The 22,086-nt window shown below is 41.0% G+C and overlaps 1 long non-coding RNA gene across 1 annotated transcript; it reads left to right on the top strand.

Moving 5' to 3' along the window:
• Positions 1-3,153: 3,153 nt before the first annotated feature.
• LOC135981696 (uncharacterized) lies at positions 3,154-21,875 on the top strand. Its single transcript, XR_010598832.1, has 3 exons — positions 3,154-4,593; positions 19,385-19,487; positions 20,579-21,875. It is a non-coding gene; the product is annotated as an uncharacterized LOC135981696 (long non-coding RNA).
• Positions 21,876-22,086: the final 211 nt, after the last annotated feature.

Below are 22,086 nucleotides of genomic sequence, written 5' to 3'. Positions count from 1 at the left end.
CTCTCAGAGCAGTGAGTCTTGGCATTAGCAGCCCATAGAGAGGTATGAGGCAGTCCTTATTGCCCACTCAAAGTGGTCAAAAACCAGGAGTCCTCAAAATAAAACTGTAACAACCAAAACACACACACCCCTCGACACACAACTGATAGGGCTCTTTTTTTTAGGCTTTTGGTTTTTGAGCCTTTAGCATGCCCCTGAGTCACATTTTCAAGCTCTCTCTGTAGTCATTTGGGCTAGAATTATTTTTAAAATGAAAACAGATTCTTTCCTAATCACAGGCTTCCAGCAGCTGGGGCTTTAAGACTCACAGTAAAATTGTGAATGGTGGCAACAATGGAGTTCACACTTCTCAAAGCTATTGTTTCAGGCTCTCTGCAGACACAGACAGACATCACTCTATTGGTTGCACTCCAGTCACTATCTGAAAGTTTTCTTTTCAACTATGTGGGCTAGTCACTTACTATTTTTTTTAAACAAAAGTGAAGATTCTGCTGTCAGCACATAACTCCAGAAAGCTGAGCCCCAAATTATGTGCTTATGCCTTCATTCAGCCCTGCAATTCGGGTGGCTTTTTCAGGGCCATGCAGGGTGTAAAGAGAGTCTCTCTAGAGCACCTCCCTAGTGGGGCTGGCCCCCTCACCATGTCCAGTTTCCACCACCAAGTCAGCCTGCTGGTGGCCCCACCCCGAGGAGCCTACTTACTTTACTTCTGCGTGGGGAAAAAATGCAAAAGTCCAGGTCAATACAAACCAAGTCCCAGGGTCAATAACAAGGCCAAAAAAGGGGGGGGGGGGAAGTCTGATGCCCCACCTTACTGCAGGGGTGCCTGATTAGGAGTTTTGTTGGAGTCCTCAGGATTAGGTAGCCAAGTCAGCACCTCCCTATGGCTTACTCCTGGGGCCTGCTGGCCGCATCACAAAGCTTTGAGGTTTCTGACCTAAGCTTCTTCCTGCTGTCCCAGGAGCTACTCTAGCCACTCCCTTCACAGGGCAGCTTCCTCCTTTTAAAAAAAGCCCTCCTCCCTCCCACACATGACTGACAGGGCCAGAGGGACAGGACTACTTTAGTACACAGAAAGAAGAACAGGAGTACTTGTGGCACCTTAGAGACCAACAAATTTATTAGAGCATAAGCTTTCGTGGACTACAGAGCCTCCCAAGCTCCTTCCCTGTGGGTATGGGGTTTATACCCTGTCTCCCTATTCAGCTGTCAGGCCCTGTCAGGGCTAGTCACAATCTAGCTGTAAGGACAGATAGTAAACAACAGGGGAAGGGAGAGGGAGGCAGTAGGGATAGGAGAGTTACCACAGTGAAGATCATTTCATGTTACACAGTGTGTGCTTTATACCAGTTTCTTTTTAAATTAGCTTATTGATATTTGGAGACAGTCACATAAGAGGGCAAACTAAGGAACAAAGGGAGCTGTCAAGGCGAATTTGGAGGTGAATGAGGGTGCATAACTGACAGGGACAGGGAGGCAGTGCTAAACATGGAGTTATAGTTAAGAAGTCACTTGTGGGCGGAAGAAAACAGATCAGTCTCACAGTGAGCTGAATTGGGAGATCACAGGTGTGAGCAGGGAGACAAGGTGTATTTCCATAACAATTAGCCACTGTGGTCTCAGTAAACAGCCTGTGACTTCTATTACTACTGAGAGTACTGTGACTACTACCTTAACTGTTACCTTGTCCTACTTTCTCTCCCCGCTGACCTCTGTTTATTTGTTCACCTGTTACATATTGCCAGACTCCCAGAGTGGAGCTCTCAGGGGCAGGGACTGTCTTTATGTTATTTGTACAGTGCAGTGGTTATCTGAAACATAGCTCGAGGTGAAATTTATCACATTGCCAGGCAGTCAAAATCTTGAAATCCTCCTTGAAACCTTATTGGCTATCGTCCCTCTTCTTGTTGCTGGGTTTTTTTTATTATTATTAATTATTATTATTTTATTTTTTGGCTCTGCTGCTGGAAATCTTCCCTGAGAGGCCTCCGCTCCCTATAAATGCAAAGGGAGCCCTGCTATTTGCAATACTGTTATAATGACTTTTTTGGCAGTCCAAAAATAGCCTCAGGGCCATCTTGCAAAAGTCTATATTCAGTATTTCTGATTTGTCATTAAAGTCTTTCTGAATGTTAAACTTTTGTTGCCAATCAAAACAAACTTGTATCCCAGTGCCGGTCATTCACTTTGTCCATGTCCCTATGAACTAAATGTGGTTCTATTATTCCTGTTCCACTGTGATGCAACAGCAGAATTCTACTCTGGGAAAGACAGTGGGTCAAAAGGGGCTGGAAGATAGACAGATGAAACTAGGAGGGAACCTAGGGAAGAAAGGATGATTGATCTTTTCTTTGCTCTCTCACTCTCGGGGGCCCCACTCTTCAGAGATGTTGTGTACCCACATCATGGAACAGGCCCTTGATGTCTACTCCACTATCTTCCAAACAAGAACAGATTGATTCTGGAAGATACTTAATAGCTCTTTAAAGAGTGCTTAGTCTTGCTTGGATCAGTGGTTCATTCTTGGGTGCTTTTGCCAATGAAATGAAATGTAAATTGACAGTGTCAGGAAGGTATGCTGTGAGGAACTAAATATTAATAGTCCTGTATAACAAGATAGAAAATTCAAGATGGATGACTGGAAGAAGTTATACAGAAAACAAAAGAAATACAGTTGGTCTTGAATGTAGTCATTTGTTCTTCCCTGACATTTACATTGAGTGGGAGCATAGATCTCAGGCCCCACAAAGGTGAACAATGAAAGGAGACAGATTCAGCAGAGAATTTCAGTGTGCAGAAAATACTGATGCCAACTTTGCTGGGTACAAATTTGAGACTACTGTAACCTTTGAGCTCTGATTGTAAAGAAATGCTATGCAGCCCGATATGATGGATTACCATGGGGATTACCGGCAGGCAGGGGGGAGAATAACATCATGAGTTATTTTGTTTTCAGTTCAACATTTATCTTTAAATATTTTTGCCTCTGAATTAGTTTCAATAAAATCTGCATCGCAGCAGAGGGACTCGTGGAGCTCCTTCAATAAAAAAGTCACTGTGTGTTATACGATAACACTGAACAGACTCCAGACACTCCATTTTCTTATCTTAGATATACAGTGCAGCATAACTCAAGCAAAGGAGAGATGTTAATGCATCTGTAACACTAGGTAACAGAAGCAACAGTAGCATGTTAGTGTAGTAATAACTCTCACATGTGGAATATCTGAAGATGGGTTTTATTGAATTCAGTTTATTTAACCAGGATAAACCCTTGAGATATGAATCTCATTTACAAGATGGTGTTGGCAAGAAGGCAGATTATTACAAGCACATGCAGAAGATAAGTATAAAACAAAGTGAAAGGCCTGTTTATATTTTTAATTACCATCCTTTCATTATCAAAAACGTTAAGTGAAAAGAAAAGCATTAGAGATAACTATTGCTTGCATTATTACAGAATAAAGGCAAAATATTCCACTTCGTTGCATTATTCTGTGCAGGTATGCTGGCATTCAAGACTGGAAGGGGCTAGAGCGCTTTTCTTTCACAGTGTAATGCTGCTTGATAATCAAATGTCTCTGATAGGTAAATACAACGTCTCTCTTGTATTAAAGAGTTATTATGTTGTGTTTACAGTATATTCTCTTAGTCTGTAGTTAACATACTTTAAATACTCTTAAAGGTAATGGGCTGCCTGCCAATGACATCTGAAGACTAGCAAGCTGCATAGTTTTCTTAGACGTATCATTCTGGGTCTGTTTTTTGCTCTTCCTTTGAATTTTAGATTTTCACCCTACCTGTGCACAGAACATCAATCAGCAGGAATTCAGGAGGCTTTTCACCTCACCTTATATTGTTGATCTAGACTTCTAGAGAGAAGATGACTTGGCCAACTAGTCCCAGGCAAGGGGAATGCTGTGCTAAATATAATAGCAAATGACATTGCTATTGCTAAAGTGGATTAAAAATGTTTTATTCAGCAGTAATGTAAATAGAAGTACAATAATGTTATGATAACTCAACATTATATTGAAGGAGAGCTTGCACCAGCATCTACTGTATAAGTAAAGCCAATAGGGCTTTCTTTTGTTTGCTTCTGGAAGCATTCTTTATGGTTAAAGTGGAGCACTGGGGATCAGGGGATCTGTGTTACATGTTCAAGCTCTTTCACTGATTTACTGTGTGACCTTGGGCAACTCATACAGAGGAATATTATCACCTGGGTGGGACCCAGACTCCCTGTTTGTAGGTGGAATTTGTCCCCAATATTGTGTCCACAGTTCAAGTGTCTACAGAAATCTGAGTAGGTGGTCTTCTAACTACCAGATTTGCACCCACAAGCAAGAAATCAGATGTAACTAATATTTGCATCAACAATTGAATTGCAGGTGCAAAACGTCAGGTGTGAATTGGAGGCTTCTAAAAATGTACCCCTTAATCTTTCTTTTGTTTCAGCTTCTCCGTGTATTTTTGCCTCTGAGTTGTAATATCATCTGCTAGGTAGCTGAACAGAAAGCAGCTGCTCCTGTAAATTACACTTTACCTGAGACTGATGCTTTATTCCTCCAGTAGAGGGTGCTGTAAACCTCAGTAAGTTTCCTGTCTGTTTTTTCTGCCTTTTAAAATGCAGAATGTTACTGTGGGTTGGGTGTGGGTCCATCACAGCTACCCATGTAATTTCTCAAGGATTGTGGGGGGCGGGGGCTATAGCTAGTGAGAACTGTTCATCAAAGCTGCAAACTCACAAGTTTTCTTGCCTTTTAACTTGACACGTGTGTCTCTGTTAGATGACTGGTTTCAGAGTAGCAGCCGTGTTAGTCTGTATCCGCAAAAGGAAGAACAGGAGTACTTGTGGCACCTTAGAGACTAACAAATTTATTAGAGCATAAGCTTTCGTGGACATCCGAAGAAGTGGGCTGTAGTCCACGAAAGCTTATGCTCTAATAAATTTGTTAGTCTCTAAGGTGCCACAAGTACTCCTGTTCTTTTTGTTAGATGACTGTCTCTAACCATTAGAGTTGGGTGAATAATACAAAACATTTGCTATGTATATTCATTGGAATTTCTAAATGAATTTGCTTGACCGACCGTATTTGCCCCTTTGTGCATTTGCTTTCTATGAACATTCAAGTAGTGCAGATTACTGGCACAAAAAGTTGTGAAAAGCAAATTTTGGGGAAAATTTCAGTGTTTGCTCTGGAAGTGCTTGCACGCTCATCCAGGCCTCAGTTCAGCAACATACTTAAGCATGCGCCTACCTTTAAGCCTAGGTAGTCTCACTGAACTTGCTGAAGTGAACAGAACCAATGTCGTAAGTCTTTACTGACAAATCAAAATTGAGCAGCGCAGACTGAGTTGTTTAGAGTCTTCATGATCAATCCACACAGTATAAAATGTAAAGAAATATAAAAAAAATGAAGAAACCACAACTTGATCACGAATATGCAACAAACAGGAAAAAAAAAGAGGTCACTTTTGGTTGTTATGAATTATTCTCTCCGCTCTGGTCCCTGTGAAGGCTGCAATGAAAAGAAAGTCTAAAAGGAATGCTGACAGTTGCACCACTAAAAATAATTCTGAAAAGTCAGGCTTAGACTGAGAGGACCATGTCACATTCTCCATCAGAGCATGATAGTTTGCTGGGTGTGGCTAATGCATAGTGAGCAATGCGGTGTCAGGGGAGGTTTGTCTATTACCACCTAGTCTGTAGGTTTTCGATAAAAGTCACTGAATAAATTGAAGTTCTCAGATACAGCAGTGAGGGAAGCTTTACAAGCACCTACATAGACAGATCACAATTTTCTCAAATGTGTACTATTATGCTGGCTCTATGCCTGTTGCGGAGATATGGCTGCTTTATGCTCTCATTCTTTATAGGAGCAGCTGTTAAGGAGTGGGGTGGAACACAAGATCGAGCCCATTGTGTCAAATGAGGCCAGGATAATAAAGATTCATTATAGGAGGAACAATAGTGGCCCCTATAGTAAGATTGCCTAATATTTCCCAAGATAAAAAAAATTCCAATCACTTTTTGCAGCAAACATTTGAAATTTGGCAGGGGGTTAGTTCTGCTGCTAGGGAGGTGCCTTTTGCTCCCTCTGTGAAAATTTATTCAGATTTGGCTGTATTACATGCCATTAAAAATAAAAACAGCAAAATCACCATTTGCAGTCTGTGAAGATCTGTAGAACTTGCAAGAGAGTTGCCGCTCAAATCTCTGATCATTCCATTTCCACTGAGCATGCCCCAACCCCACTGATCCTCCTTACAGACCCCACATTGAGCATGCTACTCTACATCTCCTTGTGTCATGCAGAACCATAGGTACAACCACTGGGGAAATGGGTCAGGCCCAGCCTCAGAAATAGGCATTAGGTATATCATCTTTGGGTCACGATTACCACTATTCTGCTAGTGTAAATTTTGCAGTTTAAATTATTTATGGGGTCTGGCAAGAGAAGTCACACTATAGGTCTGATCCAAATCCCACTGAAGTCAGTAAGGATCTTTCCATTGACTTCAGTGAGCTTTGGGTCAAGTCCCATAGCAGGTTCATGCTATACATCTTTAAATTCTGCCTCTGGTATGATTTCACAGTGATGTAGTTGAGACCATCATAGATCCATATATTCTAATGTCAGAAGAGACCATTGTGATTGTGATCATTTAGTCTGACCGCCTGTATAGCACACGCCATAGAACTTCCTCAAAATAATTCCCAGAGCAGAGCTTTTAGAAAAACATCCAATCTTGATTTTAAAATGGTCAGTAATGGAGAATCCACCACAACCCTTGGTTTCAATGATTAATTACTCTCATTGTTAAAAATGTACACCTTATTTCCAGTCTGAATTTGTCTAGCTTCAATTTCCAGGCATTGGATTGTGTTATACCTTTCTCTGCTGGATTAGAAAGCCCATTATTAAATATTTGTTCTCCATGTAGGTTCTTACAGACTAATCAAGACACCCCCTAACTTTCTCTTTGTTAAGCTAAATAGATAGAACTCCTTGAGTCTATCACTATTAGGCATGTGTTCTAATTCTTTAATCATTCTTGTGGCTCTTCTCTGAACCCTCTCAAATTTATCAACATCCTTCTTGAACTGTGAGCACCAGAACTGGACACAGTATTCCAGCAGCGTTCACACCAGTGCCAAATCCAGAGGTGAAATAATCATCTCTAATCCTATTCATCATTCCCCTGTTTATGCATCCGAGGATCACATTAGCTCTTTCGGTCACAGTGTCACACTGGGAACTTCTGCACAGCTGATTATCCACCGTGACCCCCAAATCTTTTTCAGAGTTGCTGCTTTCCAGGACCAAGTCCCCTAGCCTGTAAGTATGGCCTACAATCTTATTCCCAGAGCCATACATTTAGCTGTATTAAAATGCATTTTGTTTGCTTGCATCCAGTTTACCAAGCGATCCAGATTGCTCTGAATCATTGACCTGTCCTCTTCATTGTTTACTACTTCCCCAATTTTTGTGTTATCTGCAAACTTTATGCATGATGATTTCATGTTTTCTTCCAGGTCCCCAATAAATAGCACAGGGCCAAGAACTGGTCCCGGTGGGACCCACTGGAAATAGACCCACTTGATGATGATTCCCTGTTTACAGTTACATATTGAGACCTAGCAGTTAGCCAGGTTTTAATCCATTTGATGTTGGTGCCACGTTAATTTTATATCATCCTTTTCTTAAATCAAAATGTCATTTGGTACCAAGTCAAATGCCTTACAGAAGTCTGTTATTGCCTCAACACTATTACCTTTATGAACCAAACCTGTAATCTAATAAATAAAAACAAGTTAGTCTGAGAGGATCAGATTTTCCATATATCCATCTTGATTTGCTCAATTACATTACCTTCCTTTAGCTCTTGATTAATCGAGTCCAGTATCTGCTGCACCATCTTGCCCTGGGAGTGATGTTAGGCTGTGTCGTGGGGCTGGTTCACTCTAGGGGAGGATGTTATAGCCCTATAGCTGAGTCCAAATGACTCGGGTCAGTATGGCCTAATGGCCAGAGTCAATAAGGCAGGCCTCCCTTTCCAGGGCTGCATGGCCTAGTAGCCAGAGTCAATAAGGCAGCCCTCCTATTTGGGGCTGTGTGGCCTAGTGACCAGGGTGGAAATGGGCTGCCACCCAAGGATGGGTGGTGGCCAGGATAGGGGGACCTGGGCCCTCCCTGCTCCACCGGGTTCCAATTTACCCTTTTTAAAAATTGGTACAACATTAGCTTTCTTTCAGAAGACTGGAACTTTCCCAGGGCTCCAAGACTTATTGAAAATCATCATCAACAATACAGCAAGCTCCTCAGCCAATTCTATTAAAACTCTTGGATGCAAGTTATCTGCATCTGCTGATTTTAAAATGTCTAACTTTAGTAGCTTCTGTTTAACATCCTCCAGAGATACTAGTGAAATGGAAGAAGTGTTATCACCTTATGATGAGACTGCATCCTCTGTTTTTACCCAAATACAGAAGAGAAACATTTATTGATCGCTTCTGCCTTTTCTGCATTATTATTGATAATTCTACCATTTCCATCTAGTAATGGACCAATACCATTGTCAGGATTCTTTTTATTTCTAATATATTTTAAAAACTCCTTATTTTCCTTAACTCTGCTGATCAGAGATTTTTCCTTGTATGCCTAGGCCTCCTTCATCAGTTTTCTATAATTCCTAGCTTCTGATTTATACTCATATCTACTTCCCTTTTCTTCTGTTTGTTTATACACACACACACACTTACAGCTACCTTCACTTCCCTGCTAAACCATATTATTTTTTTAACCAGCACAGCCTACTTCCTCAGTTACAGAACTGTGTCTTTTTGGGCATCTAGTAAAGTGTTCTTAAATATTTCCCAATAGCATTCATATTTTTCTGATTAAATCCTTCCTCTGATTTAATTCAGACAGAGTGGGTGGAATAGTTCATATCCCTGAGACAGGGGGGTGTAAGTGGTTAAAGTAAATTCAATCTACAGTTTGATCAGATGGAATAACACTGCTATAGGGACTTTCCTTAAGACAGAGCATGAGCCTGACCATGCTGTCAATACTTTCCCCCAAGTTTTAGAAAATGGGCTAAACTATATGCCCCTCTTTGATTTTCAGATGAAATGTGACCTCCTCTCTCAGTTACATGCAATAACAATAGGCACCTATGAAAATTGTGTCGCTCAGAATTGTCCACATGGCCAAGTTCAACAAATTAGCAGCCAGAAATTTTAATCAGATATTTAATCTTTCAACCATGTAAGTGAGATTTTGTATTTACAGTGGCAATGGGCCAGCTTAATCTCAGAAAAGAAAGATTGCTAGCCATGTCCTTGAAGCTGGGACGCCTGAGAGAAGTGTCTCTCTGCTAATCAGGTCCATCTGACCTGCGGCTCACATGAAGGCTGTCACCATTGCCACTTGCTGCTATGTGCTGGCTTATTCTCTAGATTTGTTTTAAGCTTTGAGAAACAAGGGCAATTGTCTCTTTGTCTTCAGCTACATTGTTAAAAATTGCCCAGTTCATCCAAGGATAATAAAGAAAACAGAAAAATATAAAGCACTGATGATACCATAGCATACATTTACATGTAATTCAATACATTATTGATAAACTCCTACTATATCCAGCTAATGAATGTTATATGCCAAATTCTGGATCACCATGCAATGGTGGCTCAAAGAGATGCACAGACACACTGCAAAAACAAAGTAAATATACATTCATATTCTGTCCCTCAGTCTCCTGTTCCTCACATGCATGTGCACGTGTACACATGTGTTATTTCTGCCAGAAACATGACCAATTTGCAAAGGCCCAATGTACAAGGACTGTGTGTGTGTGTATGTGTGTGTGTGTGTGTAAAAACATGCACACCATTTCCATGACCCCAAGAGCACAGTCCACAAATCCCTTCTTTTGCTGAGGGTGTGCACAGTAGCATCTCTGTGGGTTTTAAAGATTGTGAGGTGTTCAAATAATACAGTAACAGGGGCCATATAAATAGTGGGCTGGCTGGATCCATTTAGAGGAGTCAAGGGTGGGACAACTAACTTCCGTTGGGTTAAGTTTTCTGGCAAATGGCTGTGTAGAACACTTGCTGGAATTTGGTATCCAATTTGACTTCCGTGATCAGCCTGGAAATATACATTTCCCCCCAAACAATACTTGCTATTAGGGCGGTCTCTGCAGGGATTGAGAAGGGAAAAGTCAATGGGCTGCAATGGGAGATCTCTTCAAGCAGGGTTGAGGGGTGAATAAGCTGGCACTTTCCTGGCAATGGCTCTGGCTCCCTACAGCATCTCCTCCTTTCAGCAGTTAAAGCAGCACTGCTAAGTAGCTTGGGGAGACACAGGAGCTCTGCCTGTTTCTCCTTGGCCAGGTGGGATCTTTTGAGGTCACTTACCATGAAGGGCTTCAGAACGCTGCTTCTAGAGTGACGAGACAGCAAGTGTGAAAAATCGGGACAGAAGGGGGGGGGAGAGAAATAGGCGCCTGTATAAGACAAAGCCCCAAATATCAGGACTGTCCCTATAAAATTGGGACATCTGGTCATCCTAGCTGCTTCCTGTCTTACCAGAACCACTTACATGAAACTGCCATTGGTTCTGCTGTTGATGTCAACAGCATCTGTTTCCTGAAGAAGGGCACAGAATTTTCATTAACCTTCTCTCCTATCATTTCAAAATGAAATTAAGAAAAGACAAAGGTTGGTTCATGATTGTAAGCAACCCTTCAGGTTTATAACAGTGTGTGTCATTTTTGGTAGGTGGTAAGGAGCAGGGTAAGAAAATGATACCCACACACTTCAATTGCAGCTGGTGATCAATTTATGATCAGAAGCAGGAGGTACAATAGTTCTTGTAGTATTTATCCTAGCAGTGTCACTGCAGATACTATTTTTACTCTGATACATTAGAGATCAGCCCACTGGATCCAAAACCTCCTGAACTTTAGGAAAGTGTGATTCTCATGAAGATGAAAATGCTATGGCTTGGGCCCTTTTTATAATTTGTCCAAAGTATAAATCTGAACATCCTTCTGCTTTGGGAAATCTTGAATTATGATTTGAATTTTGATCTGAACTTTAATTCTTGGGCCCGTCTCTTGAACAAATATCTAATCATTTAAAAATATTTTTTATGCAAGCACAGCCTTCTTGGCACAAGTACATTCAGAACCAAAGATTTAGTTTTAGCCAATCCATATTTCTAATGACGAAAAATCAGTTCACAGCTGTGCAGTGGGCAGTTTTTCTGGTTCTCATGCAACAAGTAGATGCTGGGATATGTGTTTAAAATACTTACACTCAGTGTAACCATGGAGAGGCCAGAACACTATACACTGTATCTGTATTAGGGTTTTATACTGCTGCATACCACCACTGTGGTATCCAGGCTCCTTCCACACAAAATCAATAGCAATAGTAAGGTCCCTAGTGGACTTCAGGGCATCTCTGGCTATTCTGCCTCTTTCAGGTGTACCTCTGCCTGAGGTGTTCTTCCATTTTAGGAAGGCTGTATATGCAGCTCCTGTCTTGCTGCTCTGACACAACTCTTATGATTTCTGTGTAAAGCATACTACTCCACAGTCCTCCAAAAACGCAAATGTTTCCTACGTTCTTAATTGCTGCAATTTAGTTGCATTTGTTGTTCACAGGACTATGATTAATGTCATAACAGGTCTGTGGACATTCCTTACTTTACCTTGACAGTGGAACAACAGTGGTGACAAAGAACAGGTTAAGACATAATGGACCTCTCGTTTGCAAGGAATTACCTAAGAGTGCTTATAAAGATATCAGCCTTGTTATTCAATTATTATGTAATCTTATTCATCGTTATTACCATCTGGGTCCTTATATTTCATTTTAGAACTGTGAGAAATGTAGTCTCTGAGTAAACCCATATTAAACACATACACTATATACATAACTCCCCATGCAATGAGAACAAAGATACACAGAATGTTAATTATGGGAATGTCAGAGGTCAAACAGAATGTTGTCTTGCCCAGCCCAATTGCTGATGGGAAGCTAAAAGATGATTAGTTCATTTGCATACAGCAATGCTATTGGTTAAAATTAGAGATGGTCCAAAAGCACAACATTTGGATCTAGATTTCAAACACCCTAAAAATCTAGGTCTGTTCAGATCCAGAGTTTTGGTTTGATCCACTACAGAATTAAGAGCCAGCTTTCTGCAGAGCTTTAAAAACTATGACAACTGTTTGCGATTAGTGCACATTTAAGGTCTACAACATTCTGGGTGGCAGTTTTCACAAGATTTGTCAACTGGAAAGAGTTGCAGTTGGAGTTAGAAACTGACCCAAAGAATGAAAGGGACCAGATACCGTTTGTAAATAAGGACCTATTCACTGTGCTACTTTGATTCACTTTTGTCGTCATTTTGCTTCTTGTTGTATTCATCCAATTAAAGTCACTGGAGTCAGTTTAAAAGGTTTGATCAGTTTATTTGGATTTGAAGACATAATGTTGTACATTTCATCTGTGAGATTTTTGCTCAGTCCATGTACAAAAATGGTGATTGGTTGAAGTATTGTCTATGACACGATTCCAGCACCCATCTAACCTACTGGTCCTCTCTGCCCTTGAAATCAAACTGTATGTTTAAAAATTAACTATAAATTTCCCCACTCCCTATTCCTCTGCTTTTGTGTATTTAGCAGACAGATGGTTAAAAAACATTAACATAAAACGGGATAGGCCCTAAGGGCCATATCCAAAGCCCAGGACACAAGGTATTTCTCAATAATTACTTCAGACTCTCTTTCCTTCTATCTGTCTGTTTTGTGTCTCTATCTAAACGATAAGAACATCCGCAGTTACATTAGATTACTAACATGATCCCCGGACTTGCAGTCAGACAAGGTGGGATAGGGCTGCTGTGTGAAGCCCTATTGACTTCATTGCCTGCACAAATCCAGTTTGCCTGCACACATCTGGCCTTACATGGGGTATCACCCTCATGTTAAAGGGCAAAGGCTAACCACTAATTGCTCTCAGTGAGTGTGTGTACAGAGCCTAGCACAATGGGGCCCTGATCTTGTCTGAGGGCCTTAGGTGCTACTGTAATATAATAGCAAGCAGTCATTTTGAATGATAGCATTTTATGTGCTATTTACCACAGAAGCCATATTTCAGAAGCATCAAGTGACTATTGGGATGAGTGGTTACAACAATTCCATTTCACCAAAAATTCCGTGGTTGGTAAATGTGTTTTTATTCTAATACAGAATGAAAATGAGACTGTTCTCATGGGGGAGGAAAAAAAAAAGGAAAGAGGGAGAAATCCATCCCAGAACATCCAAAAGCCGGCTAGTTAGAGCACTCATCTGGATGTGGGACACCAAATTTCAAGTCCCTGTTCTGAATCAGGCAGCGAGTGCCTTACCACCATTGGGTCTCTCTCTCTCTCTGCCCAGAAATTCCATCCTGGAGCTGAGAAACCTTTATAATGAAATTTTTGATGGAACAGCATTTTTAAATGGAAAAAATGTCATCTAATTATTTTGACCAGATCTTGTTACAAATTTTGCATCAGTAAAGCCATGTGACTAGCACTGCCATCTAGTCACCTCTCTTCCCATGGATAACATCCCTGTGGTAACAACGATGACTTACATGAGATATGTAAGAAGTATTTCATGTATTTTTGCAGTCCTTGAATGTGATTTAACAGCAAGAAGCGCTATAATCATGTGATCAGCCAGTTCTCTGTGGACCACCAGAAAGTGGTCCATGGACCATGCGTTGAGAACTGCTGATCTATAATGTACTGTAGTGAAAGTAAAGATAGGCAGATCTGTCTGTCTAGATTCTTATGTAGGGCCCATCAACATGATGCTTATATCTGAAGTCTTCCCAAAACAAATACACTTCTACCTCGACATAACGCTGTCCTCGGGAGCCAAAAAGTCTTACCGTGTTATAGGTGAAACCGCATTATATTGAACTTGCTTTGATCCACCGGAGTGTGCAGTCCCGCCCCCCCAGAGCACTGCTTTACCGTGTTATATCCGAATTTGTGTTATATCGGGTCGCGTTATATCAAGGTAGCGGTGTATATAAACACACATAGGATAAATAGGTTTGAGTATGAGAAACCTCTGTATGGATCAGTATTTTCTCTAACTCAGTGACAATCCTTTGATTCAGTTGCTCTATGACTAATATCTCTCGTTTTCATTGCCACCAGACAAAGCAGTATTAGCAGCTCTAAAGATTTTCTAAGATTTTTTTGAGAATAAGCTGGTTCTGAACCCAGGCAATCGTCCTTTGAGGTTTACGTCACCCTCTGGTGTTTTGCCCATCAAAATATAGCCTGCTTCAAAGAAATGACACAGCCTCCAGGATGGCAAAGAGCACGTACTGGGAGGGAGTTCTTGGATTTCTGACTGCTTCATGGGACACATCCTTGCCCCATAGAGATTCAAGTTTACCAAAAGTCCTTGGGTCATTTTTTTTCTTCATTTCCCCTGCTACCCATAGATTATAACAGGGCTTGGCAATGTCACTATAAGGAGGGTTTCTACTATGAGCTGCCTTTTAAGGAGTTCATGGATTTTTTAATATTTTTTTTTAAGACTGAAACTTGACATAAAAGTACTTGGGACAGAAATGTTACTTTCTTTTTTATGTTGCACTGCACACAATACATATTTCCCCCTCATTTCAGATGCTTTATTTGTCACTGACTCTGTGTAAAAACCAGTTTCTTTATTAAAAAAAATAAACAAAAACAAACGATTGGGCCAGATTCTCAGGTGGTGTAAATCAGCATATATCCATTAAAGTAAAGTAAATCCTCTGCTGGCATAAACTACACTAGTTTATGCCAGCAGAGGAGCTGGTTCTAATGCGTTTTAAAAGGCGTGTAACATGGCCCACTGATCTAGGTAGATACAAATTGCAACTCATTGCAGAAGTAAATCAAAAAAGCTGAATCAAATGTTCCTTGCTTTCTTTCCTTCTTGAATGTTCAGAATCCTCATTGCTTTCCTTTCTAGATGAAAAGGTTTAAAATAGGAGACTCTGTTTTGTCTGACAATCTTACCCTGTTTCCCCGAAAATAAGACATCCTCCGAAAATAAGGCCTACTTACAGTTTTGCCTCTCGTTGTAATATAAGGCATCCCCCCGATAATAAGACCTCCCCGATAATAAGGCATCCACCGATAATAAGGCATTTTTCATTTCTGAAAAATAAGACATCCCCTGAAAATAAGACCTAGTGCATCTTTGGGAGCAAAAATTAATATAAGACACTGTCTTATTTTCGGGGAAACAGGGTATGCTTCACTGGGAAAATAAAAAGAAGGAATCAAAGAATGAGAATGACTGCATTTTCTTTAAGAATCTTGCAGCACTCCCTTGTGAGTGATCTGATCAAGGGATATAGTCATGGCTCACCTCAGCATCTCATTAATTGCAAATCATTCACATCCGCATAGACTTTAAGGTCAGAAGGGACCATCATGATCGTCTAGTCTGACCTCATGCACATTGCAGGTCACATGATTTAAAGACTTCAAGTTACAGAGAATCCACCATTTATACTAGTTTAAACCTTCAAGTGATCTGTGCCCCATGCTGCAGAGGAAGGCAACCCCCCCCCCCCCAAGGTCTCTGCCAATCTGATCTGGGGGGAAATTCCTTCCTTAACCCAAATATGGTGATCGGACACTCAGCATGTGGGCAAGACCTACCAGCCAGACACCCTGAGAAAGAATTCTTTGTAGTAACTCAAAGCCCTCCCCATCTAGTGTCCTATCACCAGCTGTTGGAGATATTTACTACTAGCAGTTGCAGATCGGCTGCATGCTATTGTAGGCAGTCTCATCATACCATCCCCTCCATAAACTTATCAAGCTCAGTCTTGAAGCCAATAAGTTTTTTTTTTACCCCAATGCTTCCTTTGGAAGGCTGTTCCAGAACTTTACTCCTCTGATGGTTAGAAACCTTCGTCTAATTTCAAGCCTAAACTTGTTGATGGCCAGTTTATATCCTAATGCAAAATTTTGCTTGTGTGCCATAATGGCATTCTGCTAGCCTTGTGCATTCGCCTTCTTTAATCTTGTTTTCTATATTCAAACAATTCAATGAACCCTAGACACCCACCTTCTGGGTGTCTTGGGATAAGTAAATTTAAATAAATGTAAATGACTATGTAAGCTGGGAGGATGTTAACTAGTTCAAAGTTTTCATCTCGTCTTTATTAGCAACGTTTATTTGCATTGAGTTTTGTGAGAGACTGTGTTGTATGCATATGATCATTGCCCGTGATTGAGGAATGATTATTGGTTTAAGTCTAAAGGGATTGCTTGATGTCTGCTGAGAAAACAGAGTCATTCTTGCAGTCTCTTCCACTACTGATATAAAGAGAAGACCAATTAAGCAATGGTTGCCCAGAGTCATCTTCAACCCCTTCTTTGGTATGTGCTTGTTTTTCCTAGAAGGAAATTTAATTTAATTTGGTTTTTGAGTTGATCATTTCCCTCCATTCCTGGCCAGGGATGTTCACTACCTTCACCCCCTGCTCTTGCCCCTCTGTAGATCTATTAAAACCTGAGTTAAACACAGTAAGACAGGAGAATGATGACTTGGAGTGCTTTTAATGAGAGACGTGCTACATGACTTTAGCATCCATGTGGTCCTCAGCAGAAACACCAATAGAATAAAAGTTTTTCATGTGTAGAGAAATCAACTTTTTCACTAGTCTAGACAAGGTGCAAAAGTTTATATTAAGATATGACACCATGTTAAAGCACTTTTAGAACAAAATGTAGTTTTTGCTAGGAAAGTGCTGAGAAGGTTTCAAATCTCACTGTAGAGAGAGCCTGATTTGATGCCATAAACATAAGCAGAACCTGAAATATAACAGATTTATATAATTCTGCAGTGGATTTTCAGTAAAGATGGGGGCAAACTCAGTGAAGTTGGCAGGCTAGCAAGCTTCACAGACTTTGTGTCAAACGTTAGGGGCTTCATCAAATGCAGGTGAGTTTTGCAAATTCTTCCTCCCTCCCCAATAATTACACCACTTTTATCTTCATGGAAATTCAATTAAAAACATATTATTCAACCTGTGCTACACAGATATGGAAGAAAACAACAAAAGATAAAGTTATCTGCAGCTTGTTCTGTGCAATAAATAGGACTTGACCAGGCATCTTAGAAATGGGACAGCTGCTAGGTTGCATTACAAATGAATGTGCCACCCACAGAAAATACTGAAAAATGCATTCAATTAAGAATTTAGGGCCATGGAAATCAGTCATCCCCTATTAAATAATAAAAATAATTACCCTACAATAGTGATAGTATTTGTTACCAACCATGGTCCTGCTGTTCCCTAATTATTTTAAATGAATGCATTTTTACTGACCCATAGTTCTTTGTGGTTATACCTAGAAAAGGGCCCTGGTATTTGTCAGAGAAGTTCCTAATTGATTCCTCTGTACTTAGTGTGCTTATTGTTAATCTATCTTGCTAAGAGCTGAGGGCTAACACATTTGGTTAACCCATGAGCGGTTTTTATTCCCGTGAAGAAATGTGAAGAGAAGTATTCTGTTTGAATGCTAATTAAGATTCCTGTTGGCCCCAAAAGAGCATAAACCAAGCTATCAAGGAAAATGGGAGAAAAATTAATACTGTGGGTGTAGTGGGGGACATAGTCTCTGGAAAAAATACAAGAGAAGCTTTGAACTATTTAATTCAGGACTTATTGAACTGTTCTGCTGCAGGACTGGAAGTTCCTTGGACCAAAGTTAATTATTTATTTACATATTCAATGGGATCCTGATACAGGAGAAAAAACAAGCTACTTTCACCATGCAAGAGTGATGACATAAATTGTAATGTGCCAGCTACAGGCAGGGCCAGATTAAGGCATAGGCACTGTAGACCTGTGCCCAGGCCCCCAGCTTGTGGAGTCATCTGGCAAGAGTAGAATATCATCTTTGATTTAAAAATAAAATTATGTTCCTAGGCTTCATGGATACAAAGAAAATATAACCCAGATATAACAGATGTAGTGACATTTGCCCAAGTCTGCAAACAGCATGACGCAATAGCTCTGAAATAGAATTGCCCTATTCATCTTAACTCTGAAATCTGTGACCGTTCCAAAGAGGAGGTGGGACCACAACAAGGTCATGGGGTTATAGCGGTCCCCTTATGGGGAGTGCTAAGGGCCCTGATTGCCTTAATTTGACCCAGGAGATGGGAAAATTCAAAGTGCTCTCATCAGGTAGGAGCAGCTTATTTTTTTGCTAATAAGCTAAACAGGATATTGAAAGCCTTGGGAGAATGACAAAATTACCTACAATTTTCCTGACAATCGAAACAAGATCTGTACCTGCCATCTATTTCCCAGAAACTCAGACATCACTAGACTGAAACAGTGAATGAAATATGCCAGATGTGTAAAGCCAACATCCATAATAGTTTGAACAGTGTATCATGTCACTGACATGGCTCATTATCTTCAGCCCTTATCAAGAAGAAAGATGCTCATTGATTATAGTTCTAGTTCTTCTGGAAGACAGAAAACTGTGTTTGTATTGCCAAAGGCTTTAAAACACAACAATACTGTTTTCAGTGGTGCCTAGCAGGTACCTATGGAAGAAGAAGACAAAGAAAACCAATGAGCAGCGACAGCCATGTCTGACTGCTAGTCTGTAGGTCGGTAGTGAAAGGCGTGACTCTCGCTTCAACCATCTCAGAGCCTGCATGATGGAGGCCCGATATAGTCTGGGAATCTCAACACAAATAACATGATATCTTGAAAGAACATCCACTGAAAATGCAGGGGGAACATAACTGTCATTGAGATATTTGTTTAAATGAGACTCTCAGATGTTTGCAAAAGTGTTAACTCCTTGTGGCAGTTTTGTTGGAAGATGAACGGAGTTTACAAGTGACCTGGTAGGGGGTCAGTACTAGCAGGCCAAGCTGTCCTTGCACTAAACAGACGGATGAGTATGGTGCTGCTGATTTCAGAAGCCTGACTATTTTTTTCACTCTCATAACTCCATGGTGAATTAATGATTTTTAGATAACACCATAGGAATGATGCTCTACTTATGCTTTTGTGACATGTGTTATAGACAGTATGGCAAGAATCAACCTTGCCCGCCATTTATTTGAGTCTCAGTGGGAGTGATCATATGTGGATTCCCTGTGTGCGAGTGGGCTTTATCATGAACAGGCCAGGTAACAGGCATAGCCATTAGCGTAATAACGTTAGCAAGGCTCCTTTCACTTCCACAGCTTTAGCTAGATCTAGTGCAATACAGCAAAAGAAGGTATTGGTGGTGGATATAATCTTTTCCATCTCTTTTTCCAGTGAGCACCCAGTGAGTAACAAATGGATTATGATGTTAAACATGAGTCTAACTCTAGTAGTGCACATACATTTCAACTTCAGTAAAAAGCTCTTGGCATGCCAGGTAGGTGGAATGAATAAGTTCAATTCTATGCATATAGGGATAGTTTGAAATTCACTCCAAGGATGTGAGAGGAAAGTTCTGGCCTCAGTAAAGAAAGTGTCATTAAGAATGTAGAGCCAAATTATCGATGCAATCATTGAATATTTGCTTGCTTATGCCAACAGTGAATTTACAATGGAACTTAATTGCCAACCTATTTACTAATATACTTCAAAAAGGTAATCCTGAAAAATACCCTCTAAAGCTATGGCGCCAAAATTGCCAGTAAACTGGGAAATGTCTGCATCCTATATGAAATGGCACTACTTAGACTGCTTCATTATAAATGGGGGGAGGGAGGGGAAATCTCCAGGGAGTTGCAAATAATAAATAACTATTCTTGCTGTTACATAATAGTAGAATAAAAATGAGGCAAAAAGTAAGGGACAAAGTATCTAATTTCCAGCAGCAGCCTTCCTTCCCCTTCTCTCCTACTCTCCCTGGGGATAGCAGTGCAGGAAGGCTAGGCACACTGCTAATGCTACAGCTAGCAATGTCTGCTGTGGCTCAGAATGAGGCAGCCTGGCTCCTTGGCTGTGTTTGTTGTTGTTCGTACGGCTCAGGAACTTGGCAGGAGCAGAGCAGCCAGTTCCCACTTTTAGTCCCACAGTCAGGAAAGTCTCACAGCCTGTGGAGGAGACAGACTGACTGAAAAAGCCCAGCCAGCTCCACTGTAGATAAGTTAATGTACACAGAAGGGACGTAAATTACCACGACCCTCAGCAGCAGGACATTGGCCAGGGCCTGTCAGAAAGAGGACAAACGTCGGCAGGCTGCGTGTCTCCCTGACATTTACCTCCAGATAGAGCAGCCTTACTGCCCTACAAGGAAGGACCTCTTGGAGCCAGGGTTTCCTTGAAAACAGCTGCCTGTCCCTGACACCTACGAGCTAATGCAGTTTTAATCAGGGGAATTAGCTAAGGGCGGTGGACTGTTTTCCCAAACAGTTTGCATGGGGGCAGCGGTTTTTCTTTCCCTTTGTGACTATTGACAGTTCCATTATGTTTCTTTATCTGAACTAAGTTTTTCCTTTTCTCCTCTCCCCTTCCCAGGGAATAAAACATCTTATCTCCACCCACCAAGCCCTGACGACACCATTCTTTCTGTTTGCATAGTGACATCACATTCCAGTGCTCCTCACGTCCCAGAAATAACTGAAACCATAAAGCAAACAGGAAAAAGACCCTGATGCATGCCCTGCTGTTGCCTTTTTATGAGTTGCAGCCATATATTTCTGATGTGAGAGGCACATCTAAATATATAACACACTACTAATAATGTTCTGACCGTCTATAGTGCTTTCCATCCAAGGCTCACAAAGTGCTATACAAACATTAACAACTTGAGCCTTCTGTGGCTCCATATTAATACTCTCCATTTTACAAATGGATGAAAGTGAAATACAGTGAGTTAATGAAAGGAACAGAATGGGATAGTGGCTCTAACCACTAAACTACACCCCCTCCTTATATAAGTTTCATCTTGATGCATGAAGCTAGATTAATAACAAGGAATAATGGGCAGAGAATAATGGGAAAAATCTATATAAGGCCACCATTTGTTACATTGAATAGTGACTTGTAACACACACAGTCCTATGGATTTCAATAGCACTAATTGTGCAGTAAGGTACTATTCACCACCGTGGCAGTATTGAACCCACAGAGATTTCATTATTATTGTTATTATTTATTGTAAGCTCCATGGCTAAAAGGCTTAAGGGATGGAGGTCTGCTCAGGGAGTGGACTCTGGTTTGGGAATGGGATTTAAAATCAACAAAGAGAGGCTGAAGTATCTGTTCTAGTGATTAGGAGCTCTATCCCAGGGAGCAGGCAGGCAGTCTGCCCAAAGGTTTTGTGGTGCTCTGGGATCTTCACCTGCAGATTCTGAACCATCTGTGGAGTGATTCCCTGGGACCGGACCACCCGGACCCAGTGGTGGTACCACACATCTGACTTCACAGTGTGGCCTGAGGGACCAGCTGCAGTGGAGCTGATGTCAGGGAAAGGGACCAGGTAGCTGCAAATTGGAGCAGAATTGGCTGGTGAAGACTTCATTGAACTGTAGCAGATCGGCAGAGGACAGACATCCTGACTATCATAGAGTCTAATTGGATCCATGAGTGGGGTCTTAGATGGATGGGGTTTCTTGTATGACTAAGTTCTGAACCTCAACAAGCTGAACAATTAATACATTGGAACTGGGGTGTTGGCCACACTCCTCATACACTGACTGAGTTTTGCTCCTTTGAGTGTATGTAAATATATTCATTTGGTTATTGTGTTTCTTTTGTTTAGTTTCCCCCCCCCCCTTTTCCTGCAAATAAAAAGGTATTTGTGGTTCCATGTTCCCACAGTCTCCAGCATGCCTGTCAGTGGGGAAGAACCACCTGGAAAGCTGACCGGGAATGTTCTATTTTAATTTCCCAGAACCGGAAATAAGAGTACAGCTCTGGTTAGGGCTCAAGTCATTGTTCTGATTCTAGAAAAGGACCTACAGAAACCAGGTCCTTGTTGCTGCCATTGGCACCTGGCAGAAGGATTTTATTATTAATTAGTA

The sequence above is a fragment of the Chrysemys picta genome, chromosome 2 (assembly GCF_011386835.1).
Source record: "Chrysemys picta bellii isolate R12L10 chromosome 2, ASM1138683v2, whole genome shotgun sequence".
NCBI lineage: Eukaryota > Metazoa > Chordata > Testudines > Emydidae > Chrysemys > Chrysemys picta.
Note: the sequence above shows the minus strand (reverse complement) of the source record. Positions and strands in the feature narration are given on the sequence as shown.